This window comes from Hibiscus syriacus, unplaced genomic scaffold (assembly GCF_006381635.1).
Source record: "Hibiscus syriacus cultivar Baekdansim isolate YM2019G1 unplaced genomic scaffold, ASM638163v2 tig00110503_pilon, whole genome shotgun sequence".
Taxonomy (NCBI): domain Eukaryota; kingdom Viridiplantae; phylum Streptophyta; class Magnoliopsida; order Malvales; family Malvaceae; genus Hibiscus; species Hibiscus syriacus.
Genome location: NW_024062764.1, coordinates 3,565,756 through 3,588,153, shown reverse-complemented (window position 1 = coordinate 3,588,153; position 22,398 = coordinate 3,565,756). Strand labels below are relative to the sequence as shown.

Sequence of the window (22,398 nt, the reverse complement as noted above, 5' to 3'; positions counted from 1 at the left end):
CCGTATAATACTTGAAGGAGTGTTTCCCAAACAAGTCAACTTTATCCAGTCACACAATATTTGATAAAAAATATTCTCTTTGTAATTTAGTCATTCTCGTAATGATCTATCCAAAATAGACAAATTATGTGTTAGTACATAAGTCACAATATGATCTCAAAGGAAACAAGGATTCTTGGTTGGGAGATCTGGTGAGACCTAACTAAAGCTAGAGTCTAATCCCATTCTTCAATCAAGAGCATGATATATGAGACTCACATGACCCGAACTATTCCTAGATATTTCTCTTGAAGAAACGTTGTATCATCTATTTGGTCTCGATGTCTAGACACTTAGACACCACATGAACCTAAAAAATGTCACTTGTACCCAGTAACTTCTCTTGCCAACTCAAGGTGAAGGGATGGTGTAGACCTGATTGAGGACACTTTTTGAACAGGGTCTCAATGGTTAAAACACTCTTTTTGCTTATGAATTGAAATTATTGTGATTTCAGGTTTCTTCAACAGGCACATTCATAGGATGCTTGATTGCAGCAATATCATTTCTAGTGAAGGGAACCATTTACACATGAAAAAAACATTTTAATTTCAAAAGATGAATCTTGTCCAATTTAAACCGACTCCTCGCACTTAGTTTTTCTTTTTAATGTCCAAAATCTGGAATTCTCAGGAACACAACATGCTCCAACAATGGGTTCCATTTTATGTACTATGTGGATTGCTGGTAATTTAGATTTTATTTAATGTATCATCAAGGCCTCATATAAAAAGAACAACACTGATCCTTAAATGCAATCAGATCTTCGAGGGTTCATTTGCAGTAGGAATGGGAGCAGTTCCTTGGGTCCTCATGTCCGAGGTACATAGCTCGGGTTTAAACGAGACACATCTGCTTGTATCAACCCATAAATTAGAAAAAATATTTAATTTAAATTGGAAGAGTTAATTAAGTAAATTGGTGAAAATTGGGCACTAAATTAAAAGTTCTCAAAACTTGTAGCTTATTTTAGAGATGAAGGAAATTCAGGGACTAAGCCCTAAATTTACCCAGAAAGTGTCTAAAAACCATGTTATTTACGTGGTTTTCTGCTTCAAAACAGAAAACCATTCCCAAAATTCCCTTCCCAACGCCCATCTTCCAACCACGATCCCGACGTCGTCCGACCTCTGATCATTGATTTGAAAACACCACCGAGTTCATCATCGAGCGAGGAACAAATCCCTTAAATTAAATGATGTGAAACGCTGCCAAACACTATGAATTTCAAGTCAAAGTCTCGACTCTTTTTAGCTCAATCGCCGAGGAAATCTTAAATTCATCACCGATCGTTACTCCGTTTACGACACCTCCTACACCATCGTGTTCCTTGTGTTGTTTCGAGGCTGCCAGTGGTTATCCTTGGTCTTCGTCGACGGCGACGCGTGAGACGGTCAAAGTTTCCGATTTGTTGAAATCGAGCTCTCCACCGTTCAAAAATTTGAACCGAGCTTTGTAAGTACCTCGAAATCACTCAAAATAATTTTTGGAAAGTTTTCCGTGAATTATAGAACACCGGAGAAGGTCCCACGCTCCCCCACGTGCCGCCACTGCGCGTGGGGTAGGCTTGGCCAGTGCTTGAATCCGATTTCACCGATTAGACCGGTTACGACCCGACCCGACCCGTTGACCCAACCCAACCCATTGATCGGGTGGTATTTTGGTAATTATTTGGAAAATTGTGATATTTTGGTAATTATTTTGAAAATGATGATATTTTCGTAAAATGGTTGATCATATCTTGACCACCTTTGACCAGAACTTTGACCAGCTTTGACCGATCATTAACCGACCGTTAATCTTTTCCGAGTATACCTATCCTGACATTTTTTCGACGCCCCGAATCCGTTTTTGGGTTCTGTTTCGCCAAGTTTGAACCCAAAAGCCTCCAAATCATCAGTCTAACCCGTTGACTTTGATTTTGACCAAGAATTCAAATTTTCGAAAAGTCATATTTTATGTTTTTCGATGTTCTGAATCTGATTCCGAAGTCTGTTTTGCAAAATTCTAACCCAAAATTCCCAAATTGAGTTGTAAACCCAAAAGGCTTAGTATTTTAGCATTTTGATTATTTATTTGAAAGTTGATTAAGGAATTAATTCAATAAAATATTTTATGAAGGTACTCGTGTTTCACCTGAGAGGGGATCAGTTAGGTCCGGTGTTGTCTGCTCATCAAATCAGCCCAAACTACGTACTACGAGACTTACCCGTAGGTTTATGTAAATTATTTTTAATAAAAGGTTAAGATTATTTATATTAGGATTCTAAATATGGATTTTTCCAATTAGTAGGATCTAGCACTGCAGTAGAGCGTGATCGATAGACCCAGTAATAGGTTTCCCTATATGATTTCTCATACTGTTACAGGTGTGCTTCCGGACAGTGTTATCTTACAGTTTTAAACTATATATCTGAAACTGGTTTATAGTTATAGTATTTTTGTACATGATTTTCTAAATATAGAATATTTCCATATTTAATGGATTAATTATCATTTTTACTCCAATGCATATATTTTTATTTTTGTCATTGGGGGTATGATTGAAGGAAGTATTATCAGGTCCCTTTGCTGTGTGCAAAGGTAAGCCTTACAGTTTCCCAGCTCCCTTTGCTGTGTGCAAAGGTAAGTCTTACAGTTTCCCAGGTCCCTTTGCTGTGTGCAAAGGTAAGCCTTACAATTTCCCAGGTCCCTTTTACTGTGTGCAAGGGTAAGCCTTACAGTTTTCCTAGGCTCCTCTGCTTTGTGCACAGGTTAAGCCTTACTGGTATACAGGTGGTGTACGGTTCAGGTGAACCTACACATTTTGGTGATTGGATGGTGGTAGTGAGCATATTATTAAAATGTATTTGATAAATTGTTTTTTTTTTCTGAATTATTTTGATATGTATGTTTTTATACATTGTTTGAATTACACTGGGCTTTTTAGCTAATTTTATAGTTTTACCCTTTTTCAGATAATAACAGATAGTAAGCAGCAGATTTGGCATCAGGGGAGATCAATTACTTTATTTTGTACGAACGCATATCTCTATATGTTTTTCAATTGTGTTTGGTGCATGTATTTTTCTATCGTGTTGGATATATTTGTATTATCGATATTTTGTTTAGTATTACCTATATGTTTTATAAGTTGTTTTAAAAAAATCTCTCTGAATGGGATATGTGACCACTTAGGTTTGAGTCTAACTTACAGACCGGGCCTGGGGGGATTACATTTGGTGGTATTAGAGCTTTCGATTTTAAACACTCGGAATGTATATGGGTCCTAAACTTTGGATTTTTAAGAAAAAAAATGTGTGTCACCTTATTTTAAGATTTAAAGTTCTCTCGAGATCCCTGATGCCAATCTGACATATGTTTTAAATTCTTTCTGTAAAGCCTTATAGATCCAACGATGAGTGCTGCTAGAGGTCGCATGACAGGACGTGGTCGTGGTCGAGGATGAGTCACTCGACCTTCTGTTACGATAGATGATCCGATGTCACCACGTGATCCTCCTATTCCGCAAGTAGATCCGACCCTTTCTTAAGATGACCAGTTTACTCCTGTGAGAGACCCTCCCGGCACTGGAGATGAGGATACTGACATGAGCGAAGATGCCATTAATAGAGCTATATTCCGCATGTTTCAGAGAGCTGCCAGAGCCCCTAGTAATATGACTGCAGTTGAGATATCAAATTCCTTGGTCGCTGCTGGTGTAGTTTCATTCGAGGTATTACTGGTGGACCTCCGACAGGCGCTGAGTATTGGTTGGAGGACACAGAGATGATTATGGATGAGATGGATCTCAGACCTGAGCAGAAGTTGAAGGGGTCCTAACTATGTTGAAGAAAGAGAGCTTCAGATGGTGGCAATCGATTTTTGGTAGTATTCCGAGAAACCAGTTAACATGGGATCTTTTTAAGACGCGTTTCTGGAGTCGTTACATCGGAGAGAGATACCTGCAGGAGCGACGCTAGGAGTTTCAGAATATGGAGCAGGGTAATATGTCTGTTATGGACTACGAGGTTGAGTTAATCCAATTGAGCCGTTATGCTCCTGGACTTGTTGATATAGAGACATATCAATGCTTGAGGTTTGAGAATTGACTCAGGTATGAAATCAGGAGTCGAGTCGCTACCCACCGAAAGAGGAATTTCGATGCCCTGGTTGAGATAGCCAAGACTGCTGAGGAAATAGAGCGATTGGGCATGGAGCACAAGAAAGTTAGTGATCAAGCTCAAACCCGATTCAGGAGGCCTTCTGGTTCTGTTGATTCTTTTTCACACCCCAGCAAGAGAGGCAGAGGTGAATCCTTTCAGAGAGGTGGTGCGAGTGTCAAGCCTGTGGCATCCGGTTCTTTAGCTGTACATTCTTCTAGACATGGTGGATCTTCTGGGTCGCAACCTATACCGACATGTGTGCACTGTGGAAGATGTCATTATGGTAAGTGCAGGCTGAAATTGGGGACATATTTTAGATGTGGTTTCGGTAACCATTTCATGAAGGATTATCCAGAGCGAGATCGTTCAGTTCAAACACCAGCTCGTAACCCCACTAGTTCTCATAGTACAATATAGACTCCAGCAGGGGGTCATGCTCAGGAGAGAGCACCTGGATCAGCTAGCAGAGGTCGAGCATCTCAGAGTAGGGGTCCAGTCAGATCTGAAGCTAGACAACCTGCATTGGTTTACACTGCTAGACTTCGACATGATCGTGATGGGCCTAATGTGATTGCAGGTACTATTACTATTCATTCAGTTCCCTACTTTGCATTGTTTAATAGTGGTTCTACCAATTCCTATGTATCACATTCCGTTTCTAAGGGTCTTAATATTCCTGTTGAGAATACTAAGCATTCGGTGATAGTTCAAAGTCCCTTGGGCAAGTCCATCGTGTTGGATCGTATTTTTAGAGAGTGCCCTATAGAGATCAATGGGGAGATTTTTCTGGCTGACCTGATGGAGTTACCTTTGGAAGAGTTTGATTTGATTCTCGGCATAGATTGGTTGGAAAAACATCGAGTAAATATTGATTTTGAGACTAAGAGAGCTGTTTTGAAGACCCCAGATAATCGAAAGATTGTAATAATCGGGGAATGTCGTGGATTTCTAATGAATATTGTGTCTACTTTGGCAGATGAAAAGATGATCAGGAAAGGTTCTGAGGCGTTTCTTGCTTATATTTTGGACACTAGGAATTCTCAATCTGGTATTGAAGGCATCCGGATTGTCAAAGAATTTCCAGATGTTTTTCCTGAGAAGTTGCCTGGATTACCTCCGGATAGAGAAGTTGAGTTTGAGATTGAAGTCTATTCTGGTTCCACTCCGATTTCAATGGCTCCTTATCGTATGGCCCCAAAGGAGCTTAAGGAACTGAAAGTCCAACTCCAGGAGTTGTTGGACAAGGGATTTATCCGACCTAGTGTATCATCGTGGGGAGCCCCCGTCTCTTTATCATGAAGAAATATGAGACACTGAGACTCTGTATTGATTATAGGAAACTGAACAAGATCACGGTTAAAAACAAATATCATCTGCCCAGGATCGTGAATCTATTTGACCAATTTCAAGAGGCTTCTATCTTTTCAAAAATAGACTTGAGGTCTGGTTATTATCAACTCAAAGTGAAAGATTCGGATATTTCGAAGACTGCTTTTCGAACTCGGTATGGGCATTATGAGTTTTTAGTGATGTCGTTCGGGTTAACAAATGTCCCTGTTGCTTTTATGGATTTGATGCATAGGGTGTTTCGACCTTATTTGGACTAGTTTGTAGTTGTGTTCATCGATGACATATTGGTGTATTCGCGAACTGAAGCAGAACACGAGGAGCATTTAAAAATTATTCTACAGACTCTAAGGGAAAATAAGTTATACGCTAAGTTGAGCAAGTGCGAGTTCTGGCTCAACAAAGTGACTTTTCTTGGACATATCGTTTCTGCTGATGGTATTCGGGTGGATCCAAGCAAAGTGGAGGCTATTCTGAACTGGAAATAACCTATTTGGGTTTAGCTGGTTACTACCGTCATTTCATTGAGGGGTTCTCCTTTATTGAAGCTCCTCTGATGAAACTATTGAGGAAAGATGTTCCATTTGTCTGGTCTGAGAATCAACAAGCTAGCTTTGAGAAATTAAAGTCTGTTCTAACTCAAGCCCCAGTACTGCTTCAGCCTGAATCTGGGAAGGATTTTTCTGTCTACAGTGATGCTTCTTACTCTGGATTAAGATGTGTTTTGATGCAAGATGGGAAGGTTGTCGCTTATGCTTCGCGTCAGTTAAAGCCACATGAGCGTAACTATACTATTCACGATCTGGAGTTAGCTACCGTGGTTTTTGCTTTAAAGATATGGAGACAATACCTATATGGAGAAAAGTGTTATATTTATACTGATCATAAGAGTCTGAAGTATCTGTTTACTCATAAAGAATTGAATTTATGACAACGTCGCTGGTTGGAGCTTTTAAAGGACTATGATTTAGAGATAGAATATCATCCAGGGAGGGCTAATGTAGTGGCAGACGCCTTGAGCTGTAAGACGATATTAGAGATCAGAGCCTTATTTGCTAACTTGAGTTTATTTGATGATAATAGTCTGTTAGCAGAGTTGCAGGTTAAACCTACTTTGGCCGAGGAGATTAAGATCAATAAACTTCTGGATAGCTCATTGCTTTCCATTATTGAACAAGTTAAGCAGGGATTTAGTTCAGAGTATACTATGGATCAGGATGATATTTTGTATTTTCATGATCGTTACTGTGTCCCTAAAGATGATGAGTGGAGACGGGTTATTCTTCAGGAGGCTCATAGTAGTCCTTATGCTATGCATCCTGGTGGGGAAAAAATGTACAATAATCTCAAGGAGCGTTACTTTTGGACTGGTATGAAAAAGAATATTTCAGATTTTGTGGCGAGGTGTCTGACTTGTCAGCAGGTTAAGGCAGAACACCAGCATCCATCTGGATTGTTACAGTCAATTAAGATTCCTGAGTGGAAATGGGAGTGCATTACAATGGACTTCGTTACTGGTCTTCCTCTGACTCATTCCAAAAAGAATTCTATTTGGGTGATTATTGATCGACTCACCAAGTTAGCGCACTTTATCCCTATCCGGATTAATTATTCTCTGGACAAACTGGCTAAGTTGTATATTTCAGAGATTGTTAAACTTCATGGTGTACCGTTGTCTATCATATCTGATCGAGATCCAAGGTTCACTTCCAGGTTCTAGAAGGCTTTGCACGAGGCTCTGGGTACTCATTTGAATTTCAGCACAACTTTTCATTATCGGACTGATGGACAGTCTGAGCGAGTTATTTAGGTGTTGGAGGATATGTTACGGGGTTGTGTGATTGATTTCAGTGGTAGTTGGGAAGATTTCGTGCCGTTTGCTGAGTTTGCTTACAATAATAGTTATTAGGCGAGTATTCATATGGCACCGTACGAGGCTCTGTATGGACATAGATGTCGTACTTCTATATGTTGGAAAAATTGCATGATATAAAATGTAACACCCCCAACCCGTATCCCAACCCGGATACGAGTCAGAGATATTACATTGACTTTTAAAATACAACTCATTACAAATAATAGTAAAATACTTGAACTTATATTACGAAAATACATAATATACATATGGTAATATAGTTTACCAAAATATTCAGAGCATACACAACTTAACTCTTTAATTACATGCCAACATCCATTTTCATAACAAAATGACCTACTGATTAAGTTGCTTCTGATATGATAGTTGCAGGAGTAATGTTGTTCAGCTGCTTAACCTCGATCGTCTACTTTATCGGATCCTACGTGTGAAACACTCACACGCTAAGTCATCGACTTAGTGAGGCAATAATATAATAATAATATCAATAAACATAAAGAAATTGCCAAAAAGAGATGGGTTTGCAATAATAAATATATGTAACCAAGCAATAACCAAAACCATGTTTCTTACATATACTTATCAAATTCACATTCATAAGTTCGCCTTAGTAGTTCATTAGCCCATGGTACCATACAGAACCTAAGGTATTGAGTATTGTGAGGTTGTACACTATGCTGTCACCACAACATATAATGCACCTAAGTGCCACGTAGAATTGTACCGGAGTGCCGCGTAGAATTGCACCGTATGCCATATAATAATGTTCATAAGGACCACAATCATTCCTTAAGAATCATATACATATGCCAAGGATCAAGTATGTGTCTCACCAGACTTCACACATGTTCCAAAGAATACATATATGTCCCGAAGGACCACATAGACCCTCTACCCTTGGCATGCCAACTATACCTATAGTTCTCATTTACATAACATGGGCTTTCACAATTTATCTAATTCATATCACGTAGACATATTATTTACATACCTTTATCATATAACTCATATAACTTTCTTTCATATTCATGTCCCTAATGCATATGGTAGGATTCATGTCATATATCATCATATGAACTACGATCATGTATCAAAAATTGAATCTAGACTTATCACAAGTCTAGAACTGATAAAATACATATTCATGCTATGCATATGCACTCACCTAAATTTCTTTGTCTTTCCCTCGATTGATCCTACTTGTCGATGGTTTTGGAACTCGATTAGGCTCAATATCTACATAAGCAAAATTTTAAAGATGATTATCATATGCCTAAGTCTTGAAATTAACCTCTAATAGCCTACCAATTTAAGGGATTAATAGTTTAGTCTTTCTTCTTTCTTCTTTTTTTTTCATTATGGGGGAATCGGTTCCCCCCCTGGGGGTATCGATTCCCCTCTAGCATTCTAGAAATTCATATTCGTTGAGGGGGTATCGATTCCCCTTGAATGGGTACCGATTCCCCTAGCCCAAAAATCCTATTTTGAGCTCGAAAATCATCTCATTTCAGCTCAAACCTTCATATTTTACTCCCTTTAATACTCTTAACTTTCATACACTTACTTAAACTAATTATTATCCATTCAATACCTCTAAAACTAAAAAAACTAATCCTCCATATAGAATTTAAGAATCTTACTCAAATTCCAACTTGTTCTAATTTTAATTCTATCACCTCATACTTCTTAATTAGCTTGATGACAAGTCAAATCCAGCTTCTAATTCTTATTATGACCTTTAATATAAGATTTCATTCAATGGCTCCCAACCTTTAATCTCCCTTAACTTACAATTCTTTGAGTTTCTAGGTCCTTGTTTCTCTCCATCATATTTCCTAAATCTTCATTAACCAAACCCATGCTTAACTCATAAGAATTAATCCAAAAGAAGACAACTCACCTTTGCTTGCAAGCTTCACGGTTGGAGGAGAAGAAGAAGAAGAGAGAAATATCTGGAATCTTGTTTTCTCTCAAATGCTTTCCACGTGGTTTATAAAATCTTCTTAAGGAATATTTAATTATTTCTCTTACTAAAATACTCTTTTGCCCTCTTAATTTTCCTTCTTTGCTTATCCATTCCACATGAAACATTCATATTAAATCTTTCAACTATTCAATTTATCTACTTTGGTCACTAAATTTTAAAATTTCACAATTTGATCACTAACCCGGTATGGAGGACGTTACAAATCTCCCTCCCTTAAGAAAATTCGTCCTCGAATTTTCAATAAGAAAAGAGATGGGGATACTGATTCCTCATATCCTCCTCACGCTCCCATGTTGCTTCCTCTACTTTGTGATTCTTCCATAAAACTTTAACCAATGGAATAGTCTTGTTCCTCAATTGCTTAACCTCATGAGCTAAAATTTGAATCGGTTCTTCCTCATAAGTCATATCCAGTTGTACCTCGATCTCTTCTGGGTTTACGATATGGGAGGGATCCGATCGATATCTTCGAAGCATTGAGACATGGAATACATTGTGAATCTTTTCCATTTCTGGTGGTAAAGTCAATTGGTATGCTACGGGTCCCACCCTTTTTACAATCTCATATGGTCCAATAAATCGGGGACTTAACTTTCCTTTCCGACCAAACCTCAACACATTCTTCCATGGAGATACCTTTAAAAACACTTTATCCCCAACTTCAAATTCAATCTCTTTTCTTTTAAGATCAGAATAGGATTTTTGCCGATCAGAGACCACTTTGAGGTTATGCTGAATTTCTCAAACTTTATGTTCTACATCTTGAATTAAATCCGGACCCAGAACACTTCGATCTTTGAGTTCATACCAATTTAATGGAGTACGACATTTTCTTCCATATAATGCTTCATATGGGGCCATCTTTATACTAGACTGATAACTATTGTTGTAAGCGAACTCTACCAGCGGTAAATACTTTTCCCATGATCCTTTGAATTCCATTACGCATGCTCTCAACATATCTTCCAATATCTGAATAGTTCTCTCTGATTGCCCATCAGTCTGAGGATGAAAAGCCGTACTAAAGTTTAAACGAGTCCCCAACGCTCCATGCAAAGATTTCCAGAATCTAGAAGTGAATCGAGGGTCTCGATCAGAGACTATAGAAACAGGCACTCCATGCAATCTAATAACTTCTCTAATATACAACTCTACATACTTTTCCATAGAGAAATCCGTTCTAACCGGAAGGAAATGCGCTGACTTAGTTAATCGATCAACAATTACCCAGATTGATTCTCTTTTGTTCGGAGTCAAGGGTAACCCCGAAACAAAATCCATCGTAACATTTTCCCATTTCCATTGAGGAATGAAAAGCGGTTGCAATAATCCTGATGGAACTTGATGCTCAGCTTTAACTTGTTGACATATCAAACACTTAGACACAAATTCGGTGATGCTTTATTTCATCCCTGACCACCAAAATCGATCCTTCAAATCCATATACATCTTGGTTCCACCCGGGTGCATCGTTAACGGACTACAATGAGCCTCTGTTAATATTTCTTTCTTCAAGTCGTCATTGTCGGGTATTACAATTCTTCCTTTACAATATAGATTTCCATTTGACTTAATCTCAAAGTCTTTAATCTCTTTGTTCTTTACTTGTTCAATTCTTTTCAAACGCATTTCATATTTACTTTGCAATTCTTCTATTCGTTCCAACCATGCTGGTTTAAGGGTTAATTATGCACAAAGACCACCGTTTCCCATTAAAGATAATATTGCATCCATAGCTCGTAAAACTAAAAACGTCTTTCTACTCAAAGCATCTGCTACCACATTAGCCTTTCCGGGATGATAGTCAATTATCACATCATAATCCTTTAAGAACTCTACCCATCTACGTTACCTCAAATTCAACTCTTTTTGAGTCATCAGGTACTTCAGGCTCTTATGATCCGTATATAAGTAACAACGCTCCCCATAAAGATAATGACGCCAAATCCTGAGAGCGAATACTACAGCAGCCATTTTTAAATCATGAGTGGGGTAATTCTTTTCATGTGGTTTCAACTGTCTCGATGCATACACTACCACCTTTTCTTCTTGCATTAATACACACCCCAACCCGTTATGGGATGCGTCACTGTATACTACAAAATTCTTGCCAGATTCTGGTTGAACCAATATCGGAGTTTCCGTCAGAATTCTCTTTAAAGCTTCGAAACTTTCTTGACATTCAGAAGTCCAAACAAATGGTACGTTCTTTCTCATTAGCTTTGTTAGAGGCAGCACAATCATCGAAAATTTTTTAACGAATCTTCGATAGTAACCGGCAAGTCCAAGAAAACTCCGAACTTCAGACACATTCTTAGGAACTTCCCAATCCATTATAGCTTTAACCTTATGAGGGTCTACTCTAATCCCAACTGCCGAGATCACATGCCCCAAGAAAATTACTTCGTTTAGCCAAAATTCACATTTGGACAATTTCGCATAGAGATTTTTATCCCTGAGAATTTGCAAAACTAGCCTCAGATGTGCGATGTGCTCTTCAATGGACTTTGAGTAAACCAGTATGTCATCAATAAAGACAACAACAAACTGGTCCAAATAGGGCTGAAAAATCCTGTTCATGAGATCCATGAAAGCAGCTGGTGCATTCGTTACTCCGAATGGCATTACGATGAATTCATAATGACCATATCTCGTTCTGAAAGCCGTATTCGAAATATCTTTCTCCTGGATCTTCAATTGATGATAACCCGAACGTAGATCGATCTTCAAAAATACCGAAGCTCCTTTTAGTTGATCAAACAAGTCATCAATGCGCGGAAGGGGATACTTGTTCTTGATGGTCACCTTATTAAGCTGTCGATAATCAATACAGAGACGCATTGATCCATTCTTCTTCTTAACAAATAACACCGGAGCTCCCCAAGGTGACACACTTGGTCGAATAAATCCTTTTTCTAACAACTCTTGCAATTGATTCTTTAACTCTTGCAATTCTTTCGGAGCCATCTGATAGGGTGCCATTACAATTGGAGCGGTTCCTGGCATTACTTCAATTTAAAATTCTACCTCTCTATCTGGAGGTAATCCTGGCAACTCAGCCGGGAAAACTTCAGGGAATTCTTGAACTATTGGAATCTCCTTTAGCCCTTTCTCTATAGCTCTTAAATCTATCACATTTTCAAGAAATCATTGACATCCCTGTAGCAATAGCTTCTTAGCTGACATTACTGACATTACATTTGCTAAGGGATTAAACTTTTCATTGCTCACACTTATCTCTGTTCCTCTTGGACTTTTCAGGGTTACCTTTTTCAATATGCAATTAACATCTCCATAGTAACGGAACAACCAATCCATTCCCAGAATCACTTCAAACTCGTCAAAGGGTAATTCCATCAGATTAGCAGGGAATTCAATTCCCTGAACCTTTATGGGACACCCCTTACAGACTTTATTCACCCGGGCACTATGGCCTAACGGAGTTGTTACTATAATCTCATTACCCGTAGCTTCTAAGGGAATCCTCAATTCCTTTACTAACTTACTTGTAATATAAGAATAATTAGAACCCGGATAAATCAGTACCAATACTAATTTATCATACAACTGAAAAGTACCTGCTATAATATCAGGGTCATCACGGTCTTCACTTGTCTTTAGATTGTACACCCGTGCGGTTGATCGAACTTCAGGTTGAGCAGAGAATTCAGACGGGTTTCTTCCTCTGCCTCTTCCTCGTCCTCTTTGTGAGGAAGAACCAACTCTTTCAAATGGTGCAGGCTCACCAACAATCAATGGACAATCCCGGATAAAATGTCTGGAATCTCCGCATCGAAAACAAGTCCCAGCAGCCATCCGACAAGCCCCAGAATGGTTTTTCCCACAGTGCTGACACTGTCTCACTTGACTCGGAGTAGATCTCCCAGCACCAGATCCCACTGACTACGTCTGTCTAGGTCTTGCCTGACTTGCTCCCCTAGTAGACGATGCAACTGATTCTGATCTAGCTTGTGATCGAAATCCCGAGTCTCTTCCCCTTTTTGATGGTACTGAGCTAGAAGAAGCACCCGTTCTCTTTGATGTCTGAACTCTAAAATCCCTGAATCTCTCATTCTGAGCTCTTTCAAGAGCCTTGGTGCGATTGATCACCTCTTGGAACGAGGACAAATTTAACACTATCAGCATCTCTTTCAATCTAGGGCGTAAGCCCTCCACAAACCATTCGTAAGCCTCTTTTTCGGTAGGCACAAGCTCGGATGTAAACCTACTCAGCTTGTTGAACTCACATTCATACTCATATACAGAGCGGTTCATCTGTTTCAAATTCAAAAACTCCTGCTTCATCTGCCGAATGAACTGTTCTCCTATGTACTTGTTTTTGAATTCATCTAAGAACAAAGACCAAGTCAACTGGTCACTGGGCATCCTTATGGTGACATTCGTCCACCATATCCTCGCCTGACCCCTCAATAAAGATACAACTCCATCTAACTTCTCCACTTCAGAACAGTGGAGACCATCTAACATGATTTTCAAATCATTCAACCAAAGATCCGCTGACACTGGACCTTCCTCAGCTTCTCCCTTAAATTCAGGAGCTCCTAAGCCTCTCAACTCTTTTGCTACATTTATTCTTTGAGTTAGTGGAGCAGAAGGTTGAAGACGCGTCAGAATAGCGTCTAACGTTCTGAAGAACGTATCTTAATCTTGCACAGGCAGTCCTTGAGATGCCTGTTCTTCACCTTGCCTGGCCAGGGTAGGTGAATTACTTCTTTCAGCATGCCTATCTTCTCCCGCTTCACTTGGGGAGCTATTATGTCCGGACATCTAATAAGAATAAACACATTGTTCTATTAGCAAAACAACATACTCATACTATACCAGATCAGAAGTTCTCACTATTTGTTGGCATGTATTCCATTTAAAGACTCTATAGACTCTGGTTTATACCTAGAATCGGCTAAACCATAGTTCTGATACCATTAAATGTAACACCCCCAACCCGTATCCTAACCCGAACACGAGTCAGAGATATTACATTGACTTTTAAAACACAACTCATTACAAATAATAGTAAAATACTTGAACTTATATTACGAAAAATACAATAATATACATATGGTAATATAAGTTTACCAAAATATTTAGAGCATACACAACTTAACTCTTTAATTACATGCCAACATCCATTTTCATAACAAAATGACCTACTGATTAAGTTGTTTCTGATCTGATAGTTGCAGGAGTAATGTTGTTCAGCTGCTTAACCTCGATCGTCTACTTTATCGGATCATACGTGCGAAACACTCACACGCTAAGTCATCGACTTAGTGAGGCAATAATATAATAATAATATCAATAAACATAAAGTAATTGCCAAAATGAGATGGGTTGCAATAATAAGATATATGTAACCAATGCAATAACCAAAACCATGTTTCTTACACATATACTTATCAAATTCACATTCATAAGTTCACCTTAGTAAGTTCATTAGCCCATGGTACCATACAGAGAACCTAAGGTATGCGAGTATTGTGAGGTTGTGCACTATGTTGTCACCACAACTCATATAATTGCACCTAAGTGCCATGTAGAATTGCACCGGAGTGCCGCGTAGAATTGCACCGTAGTGCCATATAATAATGTCCATAAGGACCACATATCATTCCTTAAGAATCATATACATATGCCAAGGATCAAGTATGTGTCTCACCAGACTTCACACATGTTCCAAAGAATACATATATGTCCCGAAGGACCACATATCATTCCTTAAGAATCATATACATATGCCAAGGATCAAATATGTGTCTCACCAGACTTCACACATGTTCCAAAGAATACATATATGTCCCGAAGGACCACATAGACCCTCTACCCTTGGCATGCCAACTATACCTATAGTTCTCATTTACATAACATGGGCTTTCACAATTTATCTAATTCATATCATGTAGACATATTATTTCCATACCTTTATCATATAACTCATATAACTTTTCTTTCATATTCATGTCCCATAATGCATATGGTATGGATTCATGTCATATATCATCATATGAACTACGATCATGTATCAAAATATTGAATCTAGACTTATCACAAGTCTAGAACTGAATAAAATACATATTCATGCTATGCATATGCACTCACCTAAATTTCTTTGTCTTTCCCTCGATTGATCCTACTTGTCGATGGTTCTGGAACTCGATTAGGCTCAATATCTACATAAGCAAAATTTTCAAGATGATTATCATATGCCTAAGTCTTGAAATTAACCTCTAATAGCCTACCAATTTAAGGGATTAATAGTTTAGTCTTTCTTCTTCTTTTTTTTCATTATGGGGGAATCGGTTCCCCCCCTGGGGGTATCGATTCCCCTCTAGCATTCTGGAAATTCATATTCGTTGAGGGGGTATCGATTCCCCTTGAATGGGTACCGATTCCCCTAGCCCAGAAATCCTATTTTGAGCTCGAAAATCATCTCATTTCAGCTCAAACCTTCATATTTTACTCCCTTTAATACTCTTAACTTTCATACACTTACTTAAACTAATTATTATCCATTCAATACCTCTAAAACTAAAAAAACTAATCCTCCATATAGAATTTAAGAATCTTACTCAAATTCCAACTTGTTCTAATTTTAATTCTATCACCTCATACTTCTTAATTAGCTTGATAACAAGTCCAATCCAGCTTCTAATTCTTATTATGACCTTTAATCTAAGATTTCATTCAATGGCTCCCAACCTTTAATCTCCCTTAACTTACAATTCTTTGAGTTTCTAGGTCCTTGTTTCTCTCCATCATATTTCCTAAATCTTCATTAACCAAACCCATGCTTAACTCATAAGAATTAATCCAAAAGAAGACAACTCACCTTTGCTTGCAAGCTTTACGGTTGGAGGAGAAGAAGAAGAAGAGAGAAATATCTGGAACCTTGTTTTCTCTCAAATACTTTCCACGTGATTTATAAAATCACCTTAAGGAATATTTAATTATTTCTCTTACTAAAATACTCTTTTGCCCTTTTAATTTTCCTTCTTTGCTTATCCATTCCACATGAAACATTCATATTAAATCTTTCAACTATTCAATTTATCTACTTTGGTCACTAAATTTTAAAATTTCACAATTTGATCACTAACCCGGTATGGAGGACGTTACATAAAAACTTTGGGTCCAGACTTGGTTCAAGAGACTGAAGATACTGTCAGATTGATCCGTGATCGCTTAATAGAGGCATTCGATAGGAAGAAATTATACGCAGATAAGCGACGTAAGGATATCGAGTTTGAGGTTGGAGACCAAGTTTTTCTCAAGGTATCCCCATGGAAGAAAGTATTGAGATTTGGACGTAAGGGTAAACTGAGTCCGCGATTTATTGGGCCGTATTATATTTTGAAGAAAGTTGGACCTGTTGCTTATCAGCTTGAGTTGCCTCCCCAGTTCAGTCGTATGCATGATGTTTTTCATGTGTCTATGTTGAGGCGATATCGTCCAGATCCGGATCACATCATTCAGGTTGATGTGTTAGAGCTGAGACCTGATTTGTCATATGAGGAAGAGCATGTTCAGGTTTTAGAGAGGGATAAACGAGTTCTTCAGAATAGGCGTATTCCAATGGTCAAAGTTCAGTGGAGTAATCGTAACCCCTCAGAAGCTACTTGGGAGGCATTGGAGTCAATGGAGGCTCAATTTCCTCATTTATTTTTATAAGGTAAATTTCGAGGACGAAATTTGTAGAGGGGGAGAATTGTAACAACCCATAAATTAGAAAAAAATATTTAATTGAAATTGGAAGAGTTAATTAAGTAAATTGGTGAAAATTGAGGACTAAATTAAAAGTTCTTAAAACTTGTAGCCTATTTTAGAGATGAAGGAAATTCAGGGATCAAGCCCTAAATTTACCTAAGAAGTGTCTGAAAACCATGTTATATACGTGGTTTTCTGTTTCAAAACAGAAAACCATTCCCAAAATTCCCTTCCCAACGCCCATATTCCAACCACGATCCTGATGTCGTCCGACCTCTGATCGTTGATTTGAAAACACCACCGAGTTCATCATCGAGCGAGGAACAAATCCCTTAAATTAATTGAAGTGAAACGCTGCCAAACGCCGTGAATTTCAAGTCAAAGTCTCGACTTTTTTTAGCTCCATCGCCGAGGAAATCTTAAATTCATCGTCGATCGTTGCTCTGTTTACGACACCTCCCGCACCATCGTGCTCCTTGTGCCGTTTCGAGTCTGCCAGTGTCATCCTTGGTCTCCGTCGACGGCGGCGCATGAGGAGGTGAGACGGTCAAAGTTTCTGATTTGTTGAAATCGAGCTCTCCGCCGTTCAAAAATTTGAATCAAGCTTTGTAAGTACCTCGAAATCACTTAAAATAATTTTTGGAAATTTTTCCGTGAATTATAGGACACCGGAGGAGGTCCCATGCGCCGCGACTGCGCGTGGGGAAGGATCAGCCAGTGCTTGAAACCAGTTTGACCGGTTGGACTGGTTACGACCCGACCCGACCCGTTGACCCGACCCGACCTGTTGAACCGACCCGTTGACCGTTGACCGGGTGGTATTTTGGTAATTATTTGGAAAATAGTGATATTTTGGTAATTATTTTGAAAATGATGCTATTTTCGTAAAATGGTTGATCTTATCTTGACCATCTTTGACCAAAACTTTGACCGGATTTGACCGGCCATTAAACGATAGTTAATCTTTCCGAGTATACATATCCTGACATTTTTCGACGTCCCGAATCCGTTTTGCCAAATTCGAACCCGAAAGCCTCCAAATCATCAGTCAAACCCGTTAACTTTGATTTTGACCAAGAATTCAAATTTTTGAAAAGTCATATTTTATGTTTTTCGACGTTCTGAATCCGATTCCGAAGTCCGTTTTGCAAAATTCTTACCCGAAATTTCTGAATTGAGCTTGTAAACCCAAAAGGCTTAGTATTTTAGCATTTTGATTATTTATTTGAAAGTTGATTAAGGAATTAATTCAATAAAATATTTTATGAAGGTACTCGTGTTTCACCTGAGAGGGGATCAGTTAGGTCTGGTGTTGTCCGTTCGTCAAATCAGCCCGAACTACGTACTACGAGACTTATCCGTAGGTTTATGTAAATTATTTTTAATAAAAGGTTAAGATTATTTATATTAGGATTCTAAATATGGATTTTTCCAATTGGTAGGATCTAGCGATGCAACAGAGCGTGATCGACAGACCCAGTAATAGGTTTCCCTATCTGATTTCTCAGACTATTGCAAGTGTGCTTCCTGACGGTGTTATCTTACAGTTTTAAATTATATATCTGAAACTGGTTTATAGTTATAGTATTTTTGTACATGATTTCTAAATATGGAATATTTTCATATTTAATGGATTAATTACCGTTTTTACTTCAATGCATACATGTTTGTTTTTGTCATTGTGGGTATGATTGAAGGAAGTATTATCAGGTCCCTTTGCTGTGTGCAAAGGTAAGCCTTTCTGTTTCCCAGGTCCCTTTGCTGTGTGCAAAGGTAAGCCTTACAGTTTCCCAGGTCCCTTTGCTGTGTGCAAAGGTAAGCCTTACAGTTTCCCAGGTCCCTTTTGCTGTGTGCAAGGGTAAGCCTTAAAGTTTTCCTAGGTTTCTCTGCTTTGTGCACAGGTTAAGCCTTACTAGTGTACAGGTGGTGTACGGTTCAGGTGAACCTACACATTTTGGTGATTGGATGGGGGTAGTGAGTATATTATTAAAATGTATTTGATAAATTGTTTTTTTCTGAATTATTTTGATATGTATGTTTTTATACACTGTTTGAAGCACACTGGGCTTTTTAGCTCATTCTATAGTTTTACCATTTTTCAGATAACAGCAGACAGTAAGCAACAGATTTGGCATCAGGGGAGATCAATTACTTTATTATGTATGAACGTATATCTCTATATGTTTTTCAGTTGTGTTTGGTGACATGTATTTTTCTATCGTGTTGGATATATTTGTATTATCGATATTTTGTTTAGTATTACCTGTAATGTTTTATAAGTTGTTTTAAAACAAATCTCTCTGAATGGGATATGCGACCACTTAGGTTTTAGTCTAACTTACAGACCGGGTCTAGGGGGTTACACTGCTCGTATGCTATTAATATTTACTCCGAATCGAATATTGTAGATATTTTCGATAAATGTTAAGGGAGTAGCTGGAAGTTTAATGAATCTAGAACACTGGTTTGGTGCTTGGGCTTGTTCTTACACTTTCAATTTCCTCAAGGATTAGAGTCCCTCAGGTAAACTAATTTGCTTCTTATTGTTATTCTTAATTCATAAAAAAGGATAAACTACATGATCGGTCACTTTTGTTTAAATTTTGTACACTTTTACTACTAAATTAAAAAAAAAAACTTAATATTCAGTCACTTTCATTTTTATTTAATTAAGATTTGTTTACTCTCATTTCTATTTAATTAAGATGTGGTCATCGAGGGTTAACTGTCATTATACCTTTAATAGATTACTGATGTGACACAGTAAAATGATAAAACTAAAAAAGTAAACTACATAAACGGTCACTAATGTTTGTGTAAGTTTTCATCTTCCCCAATGAAGTTTCAGAAATAACAAATTGGTCACTAAAACATCAAATAGGTCCTTGAATAATTATTTTATATATAATTTATTCCTAAAGCTTTCTAATTTTTTGTTTACCATTTGAAATATTCTATTGTTTTATATTCAAAAAAGTTAATATCTAAGTTTTATTTTTAAAATTTAAAAAGTATATATATATATATATTGGAAAAATTAGAAATCTTTTGGGGTAAATTAGATATAAATTCAAAGACCTATTTGATGTTGTAGTGACCAATTTGTTACTTTTGAAACGTTAATGGGGAAAACAAAAATTTACTCAAACATTATTGACAATTTATGTAGTTTACCATTTTTAATTTTATAAATTGATTGTGACATGTCAAAGGTATAACAATAATCAACTCTAAGTAACCATATCTTAGATAATTAAAAAACGAAAGTGACTGTATATTGTATTTTCTGAGTTCAGTGAAAAAAATGTATAAAACTCTGCAATTTACCCAAGAAAAAACACCAACACAATGAGAGGTGTTTAAACAATTAATCTGATTACCGATCAAACTGAATTAACTAAAACAAAATAAACTGAATTTCTTTTTCTTTAATTGTTAACCAGATTAAACTTTTCTAATTGAGAATAAACACTTTTTAAGTTTAATTGATATTGGAATTAATTTCATTAATCTTATAAAAGTATAATAATTATGGATAAAAAATCTAATAAAATTTTGTTTGGACGGATGCAGGTACATTTTTTCTCTATTCAGGAGTTTGTGCAGCTTCTGTTATTTTTGTGGCCAAAGTTTTGCCTGAAACAAAGGGACGAACCTTGGAAGAGATACAAGCTTCCATCAATTTATGAATTTACTAGTTTAATTTCTAAATTAACGTCTAAGGAAAAATAAACTTTCATTTGATTCTCAAGAAAGTGACAGAGAAAGTTGTAAACAAAGATTTTGACAATATCTTTAATCGTTTTTCATGATGAATTTTAGTATAAAAAAACTTGTAAGTCCCTCATAATTTCTAATCTGACAAATTAATCTTTAATATAAAATATTTTAGAGATCTTATTTTAAAAAGTAACAGGATTGCCACATCATTTAAGACTAGCCTTAATGATCCTCTTACCTCTAAAGTTTTTACCCTAAAAGTTGGGTGTGATAAAGGAGCGCAAAACAAATCATTTTAAACCGTTGTTATAGATTTGAGCAAGAAGAATAAAAAGTTAGAATCAAAATTACCAAATGACTTCAAAGAGAAAGAACGAGAACAACGAGAGCAAACAAAAGAGATAAATATAAGTACAAAATTTAAAACCTATTATAAGTTAGGGTAAAGTACACAACTCAACTATTAAAAGTTACAAAATAATCCTTTGACTATAAGATGTTACTTTGTTGAGTTCCTCGATTATTAAAAGTTACAAAATGATCACTCGACTATTCATTATATTACAAACTCGTCATTTTCTGTTAAAATATTAATGGTAGTCTGGGTTTAATGTTAATCAATTTTCTAAGATTTGATAGTCGTTTAAGATTATGAAATTAGATTTTATTATATCACATACAATAAATTAACTTCTAACTCATACTACCATCCATTTTTTGACAGAATATTATAAATTTGGAACATAATGAATAGTCAAATGATCATTTTGTAACTTTCAATAGTCGAGGGACTAAAAAAAATATCCTATAGTCAGAAGATCATTTTGTATAGTTGAGGGACCTTTTATATACTTTACCCTATAAGCTATTATAAGTGTTGTTAAAAATCAAAACCTAAAATGATGAGAGGAAACACGTTTATAAAAAGAGAGACAATATTAATGTGGAAGTACGAGAGGATTAAAATGAATATTTGTTGATCCATCAACTTAAAACTTAAATAAAATTGTTTTGGATCCATATAAAAGCCGCTTCTTATTTTTCTTTTTCTTTTTCTAATTTGAAAAGGGTTTTGTATAGTCATAATCCAACATACAAACAAAGCAAAATCATGAACCTCGTTAAAAAATCTCTCTAAACCTAAGTGTAGGAAAAAGAGTATACCATGTCAATGCCACTCAGAAATCAGAGGTTCCAACAACTATGATGCACCAAGAAACATACCACCCAAAAACGAACATGCTAGTTATAACGCCCTAGAATGACACTCCCGTTGTGGCAAACTTTGCACCAAATCTCTGCAGGAGCGGTCTGCACTAACACAGTACACACAAGACCAAATACCATGGAGAAAACTAATTTAACCAAACCCTTCACTCATCAGAGCAACGTTAGGCATCAATAAAAAGGCACCTTTGAACATCATTAATCGAAGGAAAAAGATCAGGCCACTTACTATTACACCACCGGCCGATCCTAAGGGTTGCAATGTCAAAAAATTGGTTCACACAGCAGGGTTTATAATTACACAGAAGGTCATTTCTATAAAGCCAGATACTACA

The 22,398-nt window shown here is 37.1% G+C and overlaps 1 pseudogene; it reads left to right on the top strand.

The window, feature by feature from the left end:
• The window catches only part of LOC120129708, a 39,077-nt pseudogene extending 18,272 nt beyond the window's left edge, over positions 1–20,805 (top strand).
• The last annotated feature ends 1,593 nt before the right edge of the window (positions 20,806–22,398 follow it).